This window comes from Gavia stellata, chromosome 8, assembly GCF_030936135.1.
Source record: "Gavia stellata isolate bGavSte3 chromosome 8, bGavSte3.hap2, whole genome shotgun sequence".
In the NCBI taxonomy this organism is placed as follows: domain Eukaryota; kingdom Metazoa; phylum Chordata; class Aves; order Gaviiformes; family Gaviidae; genus Gavia; species Gavia stellata.
Genome location: NC_082601.1, coordinates 37,475,070 through 37,495,347, shown reverse-complemented (window position 1 = coordinate 37,495,347; position 20,278 = coordinate 37,475,070).

Genomic DNA, 20,278 nt, shown 5'->3' with positions numbered 1-20,278 from the left:
TGACATAAAATTGCTCATTCAATTTCAGGATGGGAGAAGTCAGTCAAAAGACCTAATTATGTGAATATTGAATATGGACACAGCACTCTTTAAAAAAAAAAAATATATTAACTGTGCCACGGAAGTGGAGAGATCTGCATAGCCAGCAGGCAATGCAGCTGTAAGGAATTTTATTTATATGCTGTGGATTTTACTTATGTTTTTGTTCTACATTTAATGGCAAAATTATTTCACTTTAGAAAAAAAAGGGTGATTATTATTTCATTAGATTTTCAATATACTAATTTTTATCTTGATTAACTTTTTCATCTTTTCTTAAGAGCTTTTCAGAAAAAAAAAAAATCCAGTAACATTATGCCTAAATGAAACAACAGTGCAGGTATAACTTTTAGACAGAAGTGTAGTCATTGCATCACTGCTGTTATCATTCGTGTCAGTTGGGAAATGATTTTATATAGCATTAAATCCCCACAGATTCAAAACAGCCTGTGTTTCCTACATCTTGTATGAAGATTGTACGCTCCAAATTACCCAATGTGAATACAACCAATATCTCTGTGTCTTAAAATATATTGATAAATCTCTAGATCTGGCCTTTCTATTTGTTATGAACTCCATTTGCATTCCATATCATAGGATATTATCCAGCGAGGTTATCCATTAAATTAGATTACAGCCAGGCTGTGTGATTAGATTAAAACCAGTTTACCAATCTGCTTCACAACTGTATTTCTCTGAAACCCAATCAATTGCAGATCTAACAAATGCTAATGCATTGTGCCATACTGGGAGATTACAGAGCTGGGCTATCTGTTGTCAGACCGCATGGCAATGAGCCATGATGACAGTGCTCAGCTTGCAGGGGGCTGCACTGCCTGCTTGCTATCAATCCCGTGCAGCACTCTCGGGAGCAATCTGTAAGGAGCATTAACAGGCAGAGGGGTACAGTTCCCCCTCTCAGTGGAGCCAGCGGGATGAGGAGCAACAGTGTCTTTTCAAAATGAAGCCAGCGTTGTGCTTTGAGCAGCCCTGGAGGTCTCTGTTTAATGAAATAATTACTTCTTGAGCTGCTATTAAGAAGGAAAATTTTATTTAATTCTTCCAACTCATTTTCCACAAGCACACAATGTTTGGAAGGAATGAAAATATGAAGTATCCATTAAAAAGCATAGGTTTTAAGGTTAATGTCTAACATCACAGATTTCCGAGGACATACACTTACTGCCTTTGTAAGACAGATGCAACGTGCTTTTAAAAGGCCCCCAGTCTGAGACATAGTAGGTAACACTGGACACGAATTTTCCCTATGTCAAAAAGCAGCATTTTATTTTTCAAGTGCCTTTTTCTTTTAACTAAAGACAAATGAGATCTGTATATTTTACATGCTGTTCCTGCTCAATCCTTCCTTATTTTAAAACAAGTATTACATTCAGTCTTCCTGTCAAAGGTCTGTTGTTATCTGGCCTTTTGCCCTGACAAGCCTAGTTACTTCTTATGTGTAACTATTTTTACTCCTGTTTTTCTAAAACACATCTACCTTTCTCATATGCTTTCATAATTTTCTTCTTTTGTTAGATCCCTGATTTTTAACACAAACATGTCAGTGACTGAATAATGCCACCACCGACTCCCAAACAAGTAGAAAAAAAAGCTGATTTTTTTTTTTTAATTTATGTTTTCACTAAATTGCTTCAGAGTTATAAAATAGAGTAGGTTTCTGGCACAAACTCCCAAACAATCTACCTATATCTAGAAATGGCATGCTGCTATAGCGTGGAAATGGGGAATAATAAGCTGCAGAAAATAGCAGTCTCTGCGCAGCATACCGAGCGATGTCAGAAGACAAGAGGTTTTGCCTGAGAACACTGAGTGATGGCAGTGGGGGGGTTGGACCATCAAGTATCTCTGACTCAGCTACAACATAGAATGATGCACATGAAGAACCCATCCAAGTCTTCCATAGTTACTAAGTGCCACTCACGTGTCTCTGGTGGTGACAAGGTGACTTTCACCTCTTCCCATGCTCATCAGCTACCCGTGCTGGAGGAGCACGCTCCATCCCCGCTCTCCGTGTCAGCGGGGGATTCAAGTAAGCAGGCGTTTTCTCCTCCCTTAGCTGGTATTCACCATGGCATGAGACTGAGCTCGTGTTTAGGGCAGTAGTTTCAAAGCATAAGTCCTGGGAATGACTGCACCATCTGGGACTTCGGCCAAAGCACACTGAAAGCCATGCAAAGTTTTTGATAGTGTATTCAAAAGAATTACTGTATAGGAACAGTATCTATATTCCAGGCTTTTCCAGCATAATGCGTCAAAGTTTTCTCAGGTTACTTATTGAAGTAAATATTCTCTACTTCTCCCATTTCCAAGAACCTTTTACCCTCAACTAGACAAATGATGACATTGCTGTGTTACTAATCTTGCCAATTTTCACAGTGTTTGATAAACACTTTGGAACAGATTTCATCACATCCAGCAGATTTAATGCTTCTTCAGATAAGGCAAGTGCCTAACAGTAACACTTTTCTCATTCAATTCAACTACAAGTAAATACTGTAACATTTTCTGTCTGCACACTGTGTGTGATTATAGGATTAAATCTGAAGCAAAAGCCTGGTTTTGTAAGCAGTTAAAAATCTTTTGTTGAAGCTCTTCTTTCTCTCTTGCTGTAGAAAATGGGCTCATTTTTCCTTGACAGGTTTCCAGTTATAATTGTAGGCTAAAACCCCAAGATGTTGGGAGAGTTTTAATTTCCTTTTGAGAGGATCATTTTTAAATGGAAGTGCACTCCATTTGGGAAATTTTCAATTTTATTTGTTCAAAATCTCCCTGCAAATTTATTTTTCTGCTTTATCCAGTTTTGCTTTTTGTACTTTGTGAAAGTTGCTGTAGCTACACATAAATTGCTGATAATTGCACTCAGTGAAGAAAACCTTTTTCCCCAACAAGTCTTGGTAGTTATGAAGAAAGATGATGTTACTTGTAACAATAAGAGGTTTCCTCCTCTGCCCTCCACCCTCTTGTCGATTGCGTCTATTAAGGCAGCAATATTTTTCTGACTCATATTTACCCGATGCTTCAGAACCTCAGAAATGAGATTCTATAATCAGAAATGACCACAGAGGGTGTTAGTATCTATGTGGGATATGGTAAAGCGTGGAAATCTATAATGCCCAACATGTTATATCAGGCTCTGAGAAAGCATTCCCATTTCCTCATTTTGTTATCTGTAATGTAACACTGGATAGAGATATCAAAGTGCATGTTTATTTAATTTTTTTGGTTTAATCTTTAAAAATGTCTTCAAAATCATGAGACTTTTTAAGTGCTGCAATTTAAAAAATAATAAAGAAAATACTATATGCCATTCCTGTGCCTGTTGGAAAAGTTCCACAAGCTGGTTGTGGTTGAGATGACAACCTGTTTTCAGACAGTGAGAATCACTGTATGTGGTTCCCATTACAAAATATCCAGAATTGGCAACATCATTTACTACCGTTACTCTTTCAGTGAGCTGCGCCTATATAAGCCCAGGAAACAATATGGGATGTGTCTGAAGGTTATGCAGGACAGAGACGACATTGTGAAGCTGCTCTCCAGTATTGCAAAGGTCATGGCAATCACAGGTGTTCCCCAGTGACTAAAAACACCCAAACACTACACCTGTTTTCAAAAAGGGAAGGAAGGAGGATCTGGAAAACTACCAGCCAGTCAGCCTCACCTCAGTCCCTCTGAAAGTTATGGAGCAAGTCATCAAAGAAGCCATTTGAATCGTACTAGATATTGTACTGGAGACTTGGTCTCACTCCCTGGTCCTCCGTGACTTTTTATGTGACGTGTACAAAATGGGATATCCACTCGCAGGGATATCCTGTACAGTCTAGCAGGGAAGTAGAGCTCAAGGCAAGGTTAAAATCCACTTGCTGCCCTTCACTGCTTTTCTTCCATGAGCCTGAAAGCCAAGAGCTTTGCTATAGATCCCACTGATTGAACTGAACAAAATTTTTATTATTTCATCAGAGAAAAGAAAGCTGCAGCAGTTCAACTCTTTCCTCCTCTAAAGCAGTTCCATTTTTAATTCAATAGTTGAAGCAAACAAAAAGCCTTCCTTACACAGCTTTAGTGATAACATCGCACCGAGCATAGCCCAAAACGCTGTTGGAGTGGCTTTCTGAAACTGTTATTCGCACTTCCGAAGTCATGATTTGCCCACGTACTCCCTTGAAAATTTCAGAAATGAATCAAATGTATTGTTTTCTGTTTCTACGGAAATAGAGTAGGAGCACTCATAAAATCAGTTAGTTTGTCTTAGCCGATGAATAGATGAGGGAAATATCATCCCAGACTTTGTAACTGCTTTCAGAACCAACACAAGTTAAGTGCTTTAGTCCGATGTCTTAAGGACAACGTACAGCAAGGCAGGATTTGAGGGTTGTGTTATTGCTTCTGATGCTGTCAGAATCTTTGCTATAACACTTTTCTTTGGAAAATGCAAAGACATCATGTAGAAGAGAATGTTAGTTTTGAAGCATACAGCAAACCATACTGGTTCCCAGCATACTATGCTGTAGCCAAAACTGACACGTGCAACATTTCCGGGCATACATTTTCTCTACGCAAAGGTGCAGCAGGTGCATACACAGACAAACACATACATGTATTGACATTTGATTTGGCAGCTCTTTTTTTCTTTTTTTCTTTTTTTTTTACATTTTTAATTCATCTATGTGGTATGCTTAATAAAAGAGAATCTAAGTAGTCATGGCTGTAGCTTGATTTACAGCACATATGAAGTTTTTAGAAATGTTTGCAGTACTTAGAGTATGTGAAATAACACATAAAAACCCTCGGACCATAGATATAACTGGTGAATAGAATCCATTCTAAAAAGCATCAAGTCATCGTACAAATGCATGCATGTTTGATAATGTAATATTTTCTTCATGGGAGATAAAAATAATTCACTAGAATGATTGGATTGCATACTTTATATACTTTTAAGACAATTAAAGTCAGTTTTGTAGTTAACCTATGTCAATGCTTGGCAAGAATCATATCTGTTTTAATGAATTATTTATTTTAGTGTGTCTCACACTGTCATGCAGGTACCCAAAGGAAACCCTTCCTTAGATGAACAGAGCACTTCCATTCCATTTGTGTTGGACTTCCCTAGTAAGTAGAGAATGTGATCTGCAGTTCACTGCAGAAGGTAGAGACGTATTGTTAAAGCTGAGGATTTAAATTAAGTAATTCTGGAACTAAATATATGTTGAAAAACACATGTCACAAATTTAAAATATCAATAACACCACTATTATTATTTGGCTATTTTTGCTAGATTTATTTTTCATTCTTCAAATGTGGTAGGCCAAAGCATGTGGTCTGGAAGGTGTCTCCAGTTTTGCCATGTTTAAAGAACGTGGGAATTTCAACATTGCCATATTGGAGTTTGATACTATTTCATCCCTTCACTCAAGTGGTTTGTGACTTTCATTTTGAAAATTGGCTGATCTCTTTTCTCTGAAGTCTGTTTTCACAATCTTCATATCTTCGGAAAAAAAGATCTATAAGAATTTTAAAAATAAGTAAGCCTTGTAGGGTTTTAAAAATCTCAGCTTACACTTTAGATGTTTGACAGGCTGGAGAATATAATCATGTATAACAACAAAAGGAAATTATACATCTTTTTCTCTCTTCTGAAATACTGTCTGCTAAAAGTGAGACTTTTAAAATGAACATTGAAAAGGAATCCTTGGAAAAAGCTTATTTTCTTTTGATGAGGTATAAAGTTGCTTTCTCTCTTCATTATTTTTTTAAGGAAAAGGAACAAATTCATTGTTTTGCTGTTTAGACTCATTTGTGATGGAGCAGAAGGAATATAATGGCTTAATTCTTTGTATGGTATTTTCTGTTTTTCTGTAGGGGAATGTACCTGTGTATATGAAAAACTTTCTTTAATGATAGTACCCAGATGTGTGGCAGAAATATGATCTTTTGTGTCAGTTAAAATATCAGAGTTATTTGTTTCATTACATGCAATATAATTGCATTTTATCCCTCTGGTTTCTACAGCTGAGTATCTTACTACATTTCCTTCTAGTAGACACTACAGTAGAGTTGCAACTGAGCTTCAAAAAGTGAACTTTCAAGCTGTTTTGGGACATCAGTTTGCCCAGATATGCAAATTACTTTCTAGAGAGCGGCTGTGAAACTCAGATCTCACTCTGGATTCTGAATTGAAGGACATTTGCTCTAGTATTTTTGGTCAAGTTTTGCTTTCAAGGGCATTAACAGGAGAGCTGTAGTCATAAATATGGGGCAAAAGTCCCACCTGTGCATTATTGCTGCAGGTGATTGCCCTGCATGCAGTAGGAGGCTGACATTATATGTTAATGCCAATTTAAGAAGCAGCTATGTGTAGAGGCAAGTAGAGTATGAGCCCAGTTATGCACTTGTGCATTTCCTTCTGTACTTGAATTGAAACAGGGCAAATGCAAACAATACATAGAGCTATAAAATCACTTAACTTGAGAAGAGGCGCACACGGCAAGACCAGTAGTCTGTCTAGCCTTGTACAGGCCTCTGATGCTGGCCAAAACCAGGTGCTTAAGAGGGAAAGAATCAGCAGGTTCAAAAGGGAGTTAGACAAAATGAGGGGCAATTGGCTGCCAGCCCTCAGGGCAGCACTAGGCTGTAATTGCCCTGACCAGCTTCACCTGGCCCTCCACCCACACCTGCAGCCCATCAGCCCAGGAGCTCATTTAAGCTCCAGCCTGAAGGGTCAGAGTTGGATTGAGCTGTTTGAGGTATGTCTGTTCCCAGTCCTGTTCCTGACTTATTGTTTGGATTTCCTGGACTGACTTTGGGCCTGACTTGTAACCCTGCCTTTGCTGAGGATCACTGGACCTCTTGCTGTCATCATCCTTGCTCTGCTCACCTGAATCAGGAGTCCCATCTGTGAGGTCAGTGTCTCTATCTTTAAGAAGAGAGCAATGGGGTGACCTAATATACTGTGGTTTTCCTAAGCATTAACCAAGACAAATGTGTCTTGCCTCTACCAAAGTGCATAGACTTTAAATCTCTGCTTGGAATTCAGCACGCTTACTTGGTAACAGTTAGTTGGTGGCAATTCAGCAAGTGCTGCAATACAGCTCTGTTTCTTGGGTGAAGTATGAATTATCTGGAATTTTGTAGTGAATTCAAATGAAGCGTGGTTAAGTAATGTATTACTATGGAAGGAATTTAATGGCTTAGTAGTTCAAAATAATTTGTGTGTGTATGGGAAAAATCAAAAGATCTGATATCTTACACAATGTTTTCCCTCTTGAAGCATTTTTATGCCTAGCATATGCAGGTTCAATTCACCACCCACTTAAATGAATCTGATTCAGTAAGAAAGTATATGAGCTTTCTCTTCAGTGAGCTGTTTGAGTATAAAATGTCAGGAGGCTGCAATTCCCCCATTTCTGAATGAGCGGAGAATGTGCTGTTTTTCTTAAGGAGGAATAGAGCCTTCAGAGAGAGCTTTTAAATGCACAGGCTGTGCTATCACATACTGTGTGGCTTTTTGCTTGGAAAATAAATTGCTGTTAATGTTTCCAGATGCTAACTTGCATCCACTGTGAAACTCTGAGTGTCAGGATGGTGCTGGATGCTTGTTGTTAGCTCTGGATACTCTAGGAGGTAGCAGGACAGCAGTAATGCTTGCCATGAGGTTTTGCCTTACAGCCATCTGTACAAGAGAATTCCTATTTCAGTCCTCACAGGTACACCTGATTGCTCAGCTATCATTCATGGGCAAGGGGACACTCAGAAAGAGGGCTAGCAGGAGGATTCTAGGAAGAGGTACATATGCAAGTAAACACTAAAATACAAATTTAGAAAGCATGTTAATCTTCTAGAGACAATCCTTGCACATCAGCTTCTAGCTTCTTTCATCAGGCCCAAGAATTGATAGTAGCTCACTGAGCGAAGAGCCTGTAAATGCTTACTACTTTCTGCTGAAGGCTCTTTACACTTTAAATCATAGGGAACTGTTGTGCCCTGTGAAGAAAGTTCCCTTCTAACTGGACTGGCTTTCCCTCAGAGAAAAGAACCACCGTCCTACGCGGTCATTTGGCTCTCATCAATGTGCTTGAATGGTTTGCTGTAAAAACAAAGTTGGTACAAAGATCCCACATAAAAAAAATCCACTTGTGAGGAGCTGTATTGATGGTCCTTTGGTTGTCCTGTCATATTTTTGACATGTAGCTTTTTTTTTTATGTTTTAGCTGCCCGTTATGCCATGATGTAAAACGTGATGGCTGTATTTACAACTATCTTTTACAGAACCCGATGAACTTAAACTTGGACACAGGCTTATTCCCCAAACTGTTGCTACTATGACAAAACAGTTCTGTCCAGAAATGCAATAAAACTGGTTAAATCTGCAGGGATGTTTAACAACATTACTAAAATTTCTATAGAAGACTAGTGTTGGCTTTGACTTTTCGCAATGAAGGATTGGGTGGCTAATGGCTGTAGTACCTGAGGTGATCTCCTTATACAGATTTTCAGCTAAAAGCAATTAAATATAGTTACATTAGAAGGGAAAAATGCGTAACCTATACAGATATGTGCAATCATGATGTCCTGAGGATAATGAGGGCTGCAAAGTGTTTGGTGTATTTGGATACTAAACCTGTATCTCTGGACTTGACACTTTGTTTCTAAAACCTTGGCTAATAAGGTTTAAGGGCTATGACTTACATTATACCAGATCTTGGAGACTTTGAATATAGTTAAAGACCTATGGTCCGTATTTATTGCCATTGTAATATGTGTATAGATAGACCCATGCTCACCAGCATCCACTCTGTCACTAGTCATGAAGGGGGAAAAAACATAAGGGAAAAGTTGTGAGATGGTGGGGTTTGGGAAAGGCAAGAGTGGCATGTTTTTCTTCAGCAGTCTGTTCCATAGGCCACGATTAACACAATGAAATTCTCCTAAGAGGCTGCATGGAAGATGTTTTTTTGATTTAACTTTCTCAGCAAGTTGAACCTACACACTCACGCTCTCCTATCCATTTACTCACAAGCACTGAGACATGCTCTCAGATAGTCTGGATAGGATTGCTTTTGTGTGCCACGGAAGACAAGGAAGGCCAGCTATTGAACATGCATTGCATCCCCGAGTTCCTCTTGATTGCCAACTCATAAAATCATGTATTCCTGAGTAATGAATAAATTATACTGATCTGAATAAATTATATTGATTCAGCTCAAGGCTCTTCAACTATGAGCAAATTGGCATTTTGTTGTCCCAAGGGTAATGGGCTGGCACTGAACCATTTCTGTTATAAAGTGGTGTAGGATATGGCTAGACTTGCTAAATCAAGCTTCTGGAAGAGCATGGAAAGGATTGAAGCATTGGCTTCTGGAATAGGTTACCTTCTTAGTGGTAAAGCGTATTCCATATACACCTCCCAAACTCATGGTAGCAAAGGCAATGCAAACAGTCCTGGTTTCTCAGCCCTCTAGCACAGCCAAGATGATTGCAGTCATTTTGCTAGTCTTGGAAAGATGTTAATCGATGACTGACTTGGCTGTTATACAGATTTACTATCAAGCTGAAGTTGTCAATGCTTATTGCTCAATCTTTCGCAACAAATACTTGGGGGACTGGGTTTGGTAATGTGACTCTTAGCTCCTTGTCTGCTGAATGCCTATGCTCCCCAGTAACAATGTTTTTGACACTTGATAAACTAGTCAAGCAATGATTAAACTTGGTCAAACCTCTAATGATTTGGGGGGAGGGAGGGGATCGCTGCTTTGTGCCTGACTGCTGGGGATGAAGGATTTGCATTTGGATGCAGGAATCGTAAACCAAACAGCTTAAATAAGGCATTGTGGTACATGGAAGACCAAGGGTTGTAGAGGTCAGGAAGCGCAAACAACTTATTTGAAGCTTGAAGCATTAAAATTGACTGCCTTTAAGTTTTAAGGTACCATTTCCCGTGGTTTTTTTTTTTTCATTTGTCCTCCTTTATTGACATTCCTTAATCATTGGTAAAGTTTATTGCCTACAGTAGAAAAATTCAGATTACTCTCAGAAGGGCTTTAAGGGGATTTTGGTTAAGGTTATGTTTGGTTTGAGTTGGTTTTTTTTTTTGCACCTCCTGAATGAGTGTAGTATTATGGAAATGATGCACATTCTGTAGTAAATGGATGAAAATATACTGAAGGTTGCAAGACATTAAACTGGAATATTAGGAGAAATTACCTGAAGGGAAATGCCTACTAAACAAGACAAAAATTAAGAAATATTATATTTCAAGCGAAGAAAACAAATGTTTCAACTGAAATGATCTTTAAGGAAAATTGTTTTATGTTAATAGGATATTGATTGAAAGAGAAAATAAGAGGAAATGTGAGAACTGTAGAGGCTGTTCAGTCCAGAAGAACTATTTACATACGTGAGCCATAAACCAGAAATACATGAGTTAAGGTCGCAATGGCTAGATCCCAGGATCAGTTGCAGCCATGTGGACAGTCTTGTATCTTCTTGAAGATTAAGAAATATTTCCTTCAGAGATTTCATGACTCTGTATTTAAGTGACTGAAACTGCCTTGATCAACCTGTAGTCCTCCTTGTACAGCTTCTGGGAACTGGGGGGAGATCCATATGCATTTTTATCAAAGCCCAAATACCTTAGTCTGGATGTTTTTAAACTAATTCTTCTCACAGCAAATGTCAGGAACAATACTAATCACTTTCAGGGAAAAGTAAAAATTTATTTTTTGAAACATTAGCTTCAAGTGCCATAAATATAATAGATGTGCTAAGTAACTGTTAAGTGATTTTTATAAGCAAATGTAAAAGCAGATTTTTCTAGGATACGTTTTTTCCTTGATATAGTTTCTTAAGCTACATTAAGTTCTCACAAGACTTTGCATATATATCTTCACTATATTGCTGGAAAATTTGGTATTTCCAGCGTTTCTGTACAAAAATTGGATAGACACTTGGGTGCATTTGGTGAAGTAATATGCTATTGGATCATTGGGAATAGAATAAAATTTGGAACTGAGAAATACTATACCATGTGAGAAAACATACTTCAAAGCCTTTTGTGGTTTAATGTAGTGTCTAAGATTTTCTGGGTTGGGTTGTTCTCGAATTGTACAGTGGTAATAGGGTATGTTACATATTAAATAGGTTTATAATAAAATCAGAAAACTGATAGTGCCCAACTAGTAGCTTGGCAGACTTATAACATTGATCCATCTTTCGTGCTTATGAATAAGACAGTGACAAATACCAAATTTTATTACTGCTTTAATTTTAAAAGTGCTATTTCTATCTGACATACACTTCCCAATTGTCTTTCCAAATCCATGTGAAGTGACCACTGTTAGTACAGCTAAAATGAAAATAACATAGTTTTTATACCATACTTTATTTGTGGTCAGTGTATAGTAATTAGTTATATGTGCAGCCTTGTCAATTCTCCATCTGATGAGCCCAGACTATGTTGCTCCCATTTATTCCAATAAGTGCAGTGACAATGTCTTGTATCGCACAATTTTCCAATTAGGTAGTGTATTTTTCACCCTCGTTAATGAAAGGAAGGGGACAAGCCAACTTCAGAAGTTGTGTGTGGGTTTTTTTTTCTTTTTTTAATGTTCTGTAGCTGTCAAAATGTTCATTACTCATATGCCTAGCTTTTGCTGCAAAATTCTTCTTGTGAATTCCCTGCTTGCATCTTTAATACTTGAAGTATTAGGACAAGATTTTCAGAAATGCGCAACTTCCTTGTAAGTTAGACTAAAAATCTATTTCCAGTAGCTAAATTTTTCTAAAAGAGATAATCTTATGTACAGCACATTTTTTGGAGATAAACCCATAAATACTAGATGGTGTAGTATTTTTCACTGTTGCTCCATAAAGTACTTTCTAATAGAAATAACACAGTTCTGGAGGATGCTGACTGTAAGTGACTAACTGCTGCAAGTATTGATTAGTTAACCATCAAAAATACTTTCTGATTGAAGTTCTGGTTTGCATTAATTGCATTACCTACTCCAAGTGTGGATTTAAGACTGTCTGAGCCTTGAGCCGGTTACCCATTAGGATCTAAGCTATGCAGCATTTGCTCCCTTGTCAAATAACTCCTAACTTGGACTAGTCTTGCCTGTTGTATCCGTGTATGTTTTCTGATCCAAAATACTTTGAAATAAACTATAATCTGATATTGTGTAGGTCTGCAATAGTGTATGTTCCACGTATAATAGGGGAATGCCAGAAAGAAACCTTGATGTGTAATGTATAGTGAACATCAAATAAATCTGAAGTCAAGCAGACACAGGCTGCACTACGTGTTGGATGTTCTGGACTTACCATGCACAAGTTTTGACTATGCAAAGCATGAACAGTCTGTATCAAATCTCTTGGACATGCTGCAGGTATGGTTTGACTACAGAACACTTGTAAAAGATCAAACAGATGCAGGATTTAACATCTCTACATTATGCAGTTACTGACTCCCTTTTGGAGCTCTGACTGGGTTACTAACAGTGTGCAGGAATGCATGTACTGCACTGGATGGTAATGAAAACTAAATTATTGTGTTTCCTTCACCAGATTTGCATGTGGAACTTGATTCGAAAAGGATAGTTGAAATAATAAGAAGCATTAGCAGTGTTGTCAGTTGCTATGTAATTACAGTTAAAAGATGTTAAAGCTGATTCTAATGAATTCTGGAGACTGCTAGCATATCCTTCAGTATTAACTGTGCTGGTATGGTAAGGTAAAAGGATTGAAGGATAGCGTCACGAAGCATCCCCTGAGTTCAATTAATGAGAAATCAGACATATCAGAAATAAAGAATATCTGTTCATTCATGGTAGAAAAAAAATCCAGATTTTCTTGAATTTCTCTGAAGAGGTGAGAGAAAGAAATGTAAATATAACCAGTCAGAGGACAGTCAATAGATAGTGTGTAAAAACAAACAAAAAACCCACAAAAAACCCCAAACAAACAAACCGACAACAGAAAACCAACACCAAACCACCAAACGATGAGAAGAACAGAAAGCCATTAAAATTAGGGAAAGAACTTGGAAAAACTGGCAGAAGAAAGCATGCCTGGAAGTCTCCCAACAGATCTTGGTAACATCTGTGTTTTAAACTGGAGAAATAGCATTGCTTGCTTGTTTGTTAATTAGGAAGGCTGGGATGTTGCTATGAGAAAATTGAAATGTGGATAATAAACCTGTCATGAGGATTACCTGTCATTTTTCCGAGATAAATATTCCTGTTCAAAGGTGGCATTCCAGAGGAATGATTTGATTATCACAGTAGACATTACATTTGATGCTTCTGTGTAACGGTTGGGAAATAAGAGATAATCAATAGTGTCTTGTAAAAGATTTTCTTCTTTATAGAAGCAGTCTTTTGTTATAGCTGGGCATTAACTATTCTGGCCACAAATAACTTTCTATTTCAAACAAATTTTAATTTGAGAGGAAACAACACCAGTCTGTCTTAAGAGCTAGAGTTAAAAATCATCTTGGCTAAGAGCCTAGATACAAAACTCTCTTTAATTAAACTAACCCACCAAAAATGAGGGTTAATGGTAGAACAGGGAAGCCCCCAAACCCTTTCTTCTATTCTTCTTCAGAAGCTAGAAATATCTACTCTAGTTGTTTGGTTGCTGGAGGATAAATTGCCCATCCACCCCCATCAGCCTGCACCGGTGTGAAGAACGCTGCCACAGGACTTCTTACATATCCAAATAGAGAAGGATCAATTTTACCTTTAGCAAATTAAAAATTGCAGTCTGGAGAGTAGGATGTAAATAAGGTATTTCTCTGTATTTCATCAAACCCTTGTTATTTGTACTCCAATTTAATGCCAATTGTTAATCTCTCATTTGAGTCAATGGCATTTAAATTATACAACACAGAAGTTAAAATATTTCCAGAAGATGACAACAATTGGTGTACTTAACATTTGTTTTGATGTATCAAAGTAATGATCCACAGTCCTGAGTAGCCTTCAGTGTGTAAAGAATGAAGTTTCTATGTGGGGCTTCTTGGAAAAGTGCAGGCAAAATTAAGTTTAGCTGTATCAAATGGAGGGAAGGGGAACATATGGGGCAGGCAAGGAGAGCCGGGCTTGCTGCTCCTGCTGCTGCCAGGAGACTGGGAGGAGGGAGTGGGTCTCAAGGGGGGGATGCTGCTGGCAGGGGCTGCTTCTTCTTCCCCCAGCAGTAGCTGCTGCTGCCCGTGGAGAGCAGTCCCTTCCTCCTGGGACCACCATGGTACTTCAGTCGCTGACAGGAGGATTAAGAGGTCTTTTGTTGCACCAGGTGTATCATTTCTTATCAGTAAGGATCATCTGACATATTTCAAGCAAATTGACAGAGCCTGAAGATGTAGCCAAAAAGCATTGGTGATTTATTTCTCCACTGGTTTTCAGCTCCAGTGGAATGCACAGATAAAATGCAAAAATATACCAGCTTAGAAATAACTCTTACATGATTATATCCAGGGCTTTCCTCTTTAAATATTTAGAGTAAATGTAAATATATTCATAGCATTGTATATTATGCCTGTAGAAATGCATTTGTAGTGTGTCAAAGTGTTATAAAAAAAATAATGGAAAATACTATTTTCTAATAAAAAACACAAAAATTGAAGGCGATAAGGGTAGCAAAAGTTGTCCCAGAGAGACATATCACTCCCTGTATTCTGTATTTGAAATTCAAATTGTAATTACAACATTGTGTTTTGAGATTGCTCTAACAGTGATTTAGATTCTTTCCAGTAACCGTTCCTCTATAATGACTAGGTACTATAATGACTAGGTACTACTGGTGACACATAAATATCTTTGACAGATATGGTTAGCTAGCTTAATCCTGGATGTGGGCTGTTAGATAGATAGATGCTATAATTACTTGAAAATACCGTGTGGGGAAAAAAAATAATCACTGGAATGTTTATGTTGCACATCTAAGACTTTCATTTTCAGGACGATGGATCTGGTGTCTTTAGGAGTATGAAACCCTTTGTACAGGGCACTGGCAGGAATGTGTATAGTATCTCTAAGCTCATATACATGCATCATCATTGTGTGTATATATGAATGTAAGTATATTGCTATGCTGTGGTACGCATGTCAACTGCTGTGCCTCATACTATGACTTAACTACTGTCTATCATACCTAGAGGTTAGTGAGATTTAAATGTATGTAGTTTTCAAGCAAGTGTGTGGCTGGTGGTGGAGTGTATGCAACAAAGTGGGTTAATTCTGAGAGGTTTATTAATAGTTCTACTTTAAAGAATAACTTCTTTTGTAAATTGAGATATTTTAATAGTGAGCATCTTTATTTTCCTTCTGGAAAAATTCTAGCCTTTTCACTGTAAGAAAATGGACAAAATCATTGCAATTTAAAATATAACCTTCAAAATATGGACATGCGTGGATTGGTGTCAAAGAGATTATATTTGCTTAAAGAAAATTTATTTAAAGGTTAACATATATTTGCATGATGGTGTCCTACTGAGAGCTATAATGTAAAAACTTGGAAGTCAGACTGTCAAAACTAAAATTATTTTTATGAGGGCTTTCTTTGTGGGGAAAAAAGCAAAACTACACATTGGAAATTATTACAGCTCCACAGAGGAATTAATGTATGTGCTGGTTCAACATAATCTTCTCTGTATCTTAGTTAAATATTCCTCACACTTCTGCAAACCTCTCATTCTATTACTATTATTCTATTATATCCTATACTACTACACTGCTTTTGTTTCATCCAGTGTTTTTCTTGGGCTAAATATCAACAGCAATTGTTTTAAACAATGGTAGATGGATTCAGTATATTAGTACTTGGAGGTCTTCCTCCTTTGAAAAAGACATTGGCTGGAGTTTTGGATAGCTTCACAATATCTATATCTCTACAGTACATCATAAGCAGGGAAATGTAGAATTCTCTTCCTTCCTGCAGCTGTTTCATTCTTTTATAAAACTACTCTTGATCTTATGTAATGAAAAGGGCCTCAGAACTTGAATGGTTTATTCATTTCATTAACACAGAGGCACAAATAGCTGACGTTGCAGAAATATGGGATACAGTTAACGGAATTAGTAAGGCTCTGTTACAAGTATATAAGAAAAATCATAGCTTTTAAAATTATTCTGATAATCAGTATCCTTCTAAGGCAAAACAGAAAGTGTCTTATACTAAAGCCAAATAACATTAGTATAGGTATATCAAAATTTGGGTTTTAGTGCAAAAACAGGTTAATTGCCACTGCATAACAATTTTGTTTCTTCTAACCATAGCCTTATCCATTTGCAATTATATTATTTAAATGAGTAATTTGGTGTGAGTTGATTCTAACAGTATCCTGCTTACAAATAAATAAACTCATTTTACAGGTTTAGATATGAAAAACAGTAATCAACAGTGATTTATGACATGGCTTGGATTTTTGTAGCTACTTTGAAGGATCTCAAAAAACTTAAGCTTGTGGTAGTCCACCTATCAAGAAAATTGGACAGAAAAATAAACGTTATCTGCAGTTATAGCAGATAAGACTAGATGTTATTTCTCCTCCCAAATTCTAAGTTCTTATTCATATTCACCCAAGAAAGTAATTTGAAGGATGAATAGCTAAAATACATCCACGTGTATGCAAGATTTGTATACATAAAATATAAATACCTACAGACATATACACAGATTCTGTCTTTCTATTCACGATGGTGTTTTTTAGTCAGGGGAAGAAAAAGCAGGGTTGGTGTTGATATCTTTGCTTTATCCAACAAAGATACTAAGTCAACATTAGAGGACTGCTTGTAAGGATAGAACGCAATCAGTTGCACCAATTGGCTGCAGAAGAGAGACTTCAGTTCACACATGTTCTTCTTTCTTTTTTTCCTTTTTTAAATGGAACATCCACAACAGTTCAGTGGAGCTCAAAATTACAGCTAAGGAATGATCAGTTAAATCTCAAAAAATTGCAGGCAGGAAATAGAGTGAGAAATTAGTTTCTTAATATTGACATGATGCTGCAGCCATCATAATAAATAAGATTGTCATCTGATACAATTTTAGCTTTACGTATAGATTTCTTATGTCTCACAATGGATCACGAAAATTTCCTCACAGTCCAGCAAAACCTAAACAGATCTATTTGAAACAGTTTAATATTCATTAAACAAGGGCTTCTTGAAGGAATGTAGATATACGCACTGCTGCTACCCATGTTGCCTGAAGACCTTCTTTCTACAGATGACTCACTTGTTAAGCAGCTAAATTGGCTGTGTGTCCTCCATGGGAATTCATGAAAACTTCCTATAGTTTCCAAAGGATGTTGCAACAGCAAATGCTAAATTTGAAGTTGGAATTGTCATTGGTTTTTACCATTTCTCAGGGCTCTGGTTCAAATCTGTAAGCCAACGGAAAGATGTTGAGGACTGTTGTTTGACTGTCAAGTCAAATGTTGTGTGTGTGTATATACACACATACATATATATGTATTTAAGTATACATAGTATATTATCACTTACGGTGATTTATTTTTAATATACATTATTAGTTATAGTGGTTTTACAGGGAAGAAATTATGGCTGAAATTAAACACAAAATTTGGAAAGAAATCTCTGAAAACTGAAGAGCTGCTAGTCCCTCGTATTCCAGACTGCTGCCAAGACAATCCATTCAGCAATATCCTCTGCAGGATAAATATTTAATAAATATGTCAAATGCCCAAATAGATAATGAAGTTATCTTCGGCTTTGTCTGTCTTTTTCCTCATAATGCAAGAAATAATGATATTCTCTTCCTAGGTGAACTAGGAACAACCTGGGATTCTGTGTGGGAATGCTTTTCTTTTCCTTTAGTGGTGCCCGATGTAGAGAGACAAGGACAGGATATGGAAAGAAGGCAAAGTAATTATTAAGCTGGCTATGAAAATTCTGTGCAATTCCCAACTGTGTGCTCATGTCAATTCTTGAAATAGATGTTTCTGATTTAAAGTGATTTGCATTGTAATCAGACCACTGTGATTATAGGAGTCAGTTATGAACTAAGGTTAGATTTCCTATATTTTCAAGTCCATAGAACCTGTACTAATTACTTTTGGTTTGATTATTTGCAACTCTTTCCAGTTTATGAATTCCAGTAATGTGCAGTTTGCAGCCTCTTGTAGATTTGTATGGAAGACACTAACCAGCCATATAAAGCTAGATTAGACTCACTGCTGTTACATTAATGAACTTTATACTAAAATAGTAAAAAGACTTTTTAGTAAGTCTCTCTAATATATTTCTAAACTACATGGTGATTGCAGACAAATTTTGATTTGAAGTAGACCTCTAACAAAAACCAGTTAATTTTCCAAAGAAATAATAGAGAGGCAGAAGTATTACCTCACAAAGAAGTAGAAATTCTTCTGAAATTCAGATCCTTTTTATTTCTTCTCAAAACTCTGCCTGCCTGCTGGCAACAAAAATGGTAACTTTTTTAGTGAGACTTCACCTTTTGGGATAAATAACTTTAAAGTTCATTTTTAAATAATCATGACTCTGAAACCCTGCATTTGGAGATTGCATGGTACAAGCCAGCATGGTCATAGCAAACACTGCAACCTACCCATCCCCTTGCTCTTTATCTCTTTTTTTTTTTTTAATCCTGAAGACGAACAATCACAGAAAATATTTCTTTTTATTGAACAATAAAAAAAGGGATAATATTAAAATAAATTTACTGCAGCCATTTTTGTACTATACTAGTGGATTGCTGCTGACTGCTGTGGATGCATGTGAAAAGCCTTTCATACCTGAAGAGATTGAATCCAGGCAAAGGTAAAAACAGAGCAATGAAGGAAAAGGAAATGATGAGTCTATTTAATGAGAGGAGAGGAAAAAAAAATGGTTTTCCTTATTTAGCTTAGTAGTGTATGGCAGGAAAGGACAACTTTCAGAAATAGTGATTTCTCCAGTCCTGGTTACTGGTGAAGTTAGGACCACATGACTTTTATTGAGACAGTCTTTATTTCTTCGGTAGTACAAGACAATGCTAAAGAACACTTAATCCATCAGAGTTCATAATCGTGGGCGTGTAGCTTTTCAGTGGCTTTCTGTATAACACTAGGTCTGCAATACAGTAAAATTAAGTGCTTAAAAGCAACAGGTTAATCTAGGGTTTACCATCACCCTTGCACATTTCTTGATGTACATTAAACATTGTTCCATGGTCAAAATCTGTCCATTAGAGAACACTCCAATTGATCCTAGGAGAAACACTAGTATTTAACACTGGCATTCAAATCACCAGGGAGGGAAGGCATCGGGAAATTAGCTCTAACAGCCTATCCTTGAAAGTCATCTTTTCTCTGAAATGGTGCTGTGCATCTCTAAGCACAGTCAGGAGCCTTTGCTTTCATTTCTAACATGCCCTTTGATTGTTTTGTTGTGGTTTCTTTTTTTTTTTGGTCTCTGGATTAAGCAGAGGATGCTTCTGCCGGTGGGTTCTTGATTTTTTTAACTTTTTTTTTTAGCAAATCAATCCTGATGTAATAGTAGGCCACATACTAAATATTAATTGTCTACAGGCTTTGTTTTAGAGGCTTGGTGCTTGTCATATATCAGAAGTCCCTTTCTTCAAGATTATGTCTTAAAAATAATTCACATAGCCTATAAAAAATTCCAAGGGCTTAAAAAGCATGCATGAGTTAATCAATGCTACTTTGGTTGCTAGAAGTAATATCTTATATTCTGGGAAAGATTTCCACATTTAATGTTGGATGCCTGCAAGATGATGTGGCATTACAAAGCACAGAATTAAAATACCTGTTTTACACTGTCATTCATCTTAAAACTTCAGAGCTGAAGCGTGTTGTATTTAAAAGAAAATAATAATTTACACATTTTTTTCCACCTGAAATGTCTGTATGTTATTATTTCTTCTGTAGTTGTTGTTCGAGGTCCCAACTGAAATCGAGGTTTTATTTTAATAGATATTGAATTTACACATAATAAGAGACAGTACATGCCCAGTAAAATTTACAATAGACTTCAGAGGAAATGTACAAAAGGTCAGAGAAAGGAAGTACTGTTATCTCAGTTTAATGAATAGAGAACTAAAGCGCAAAGAACAGAAATAATTTCCCTACAGTTACTCAGGAAGTCTACAGCAGGAATGAGAATGACACCCGCACCTTATGAAAGCTGATGGCTTGATTAGCAAAAAAAAAAAAAAAAAATGCCCCTTTCAGTTTTTT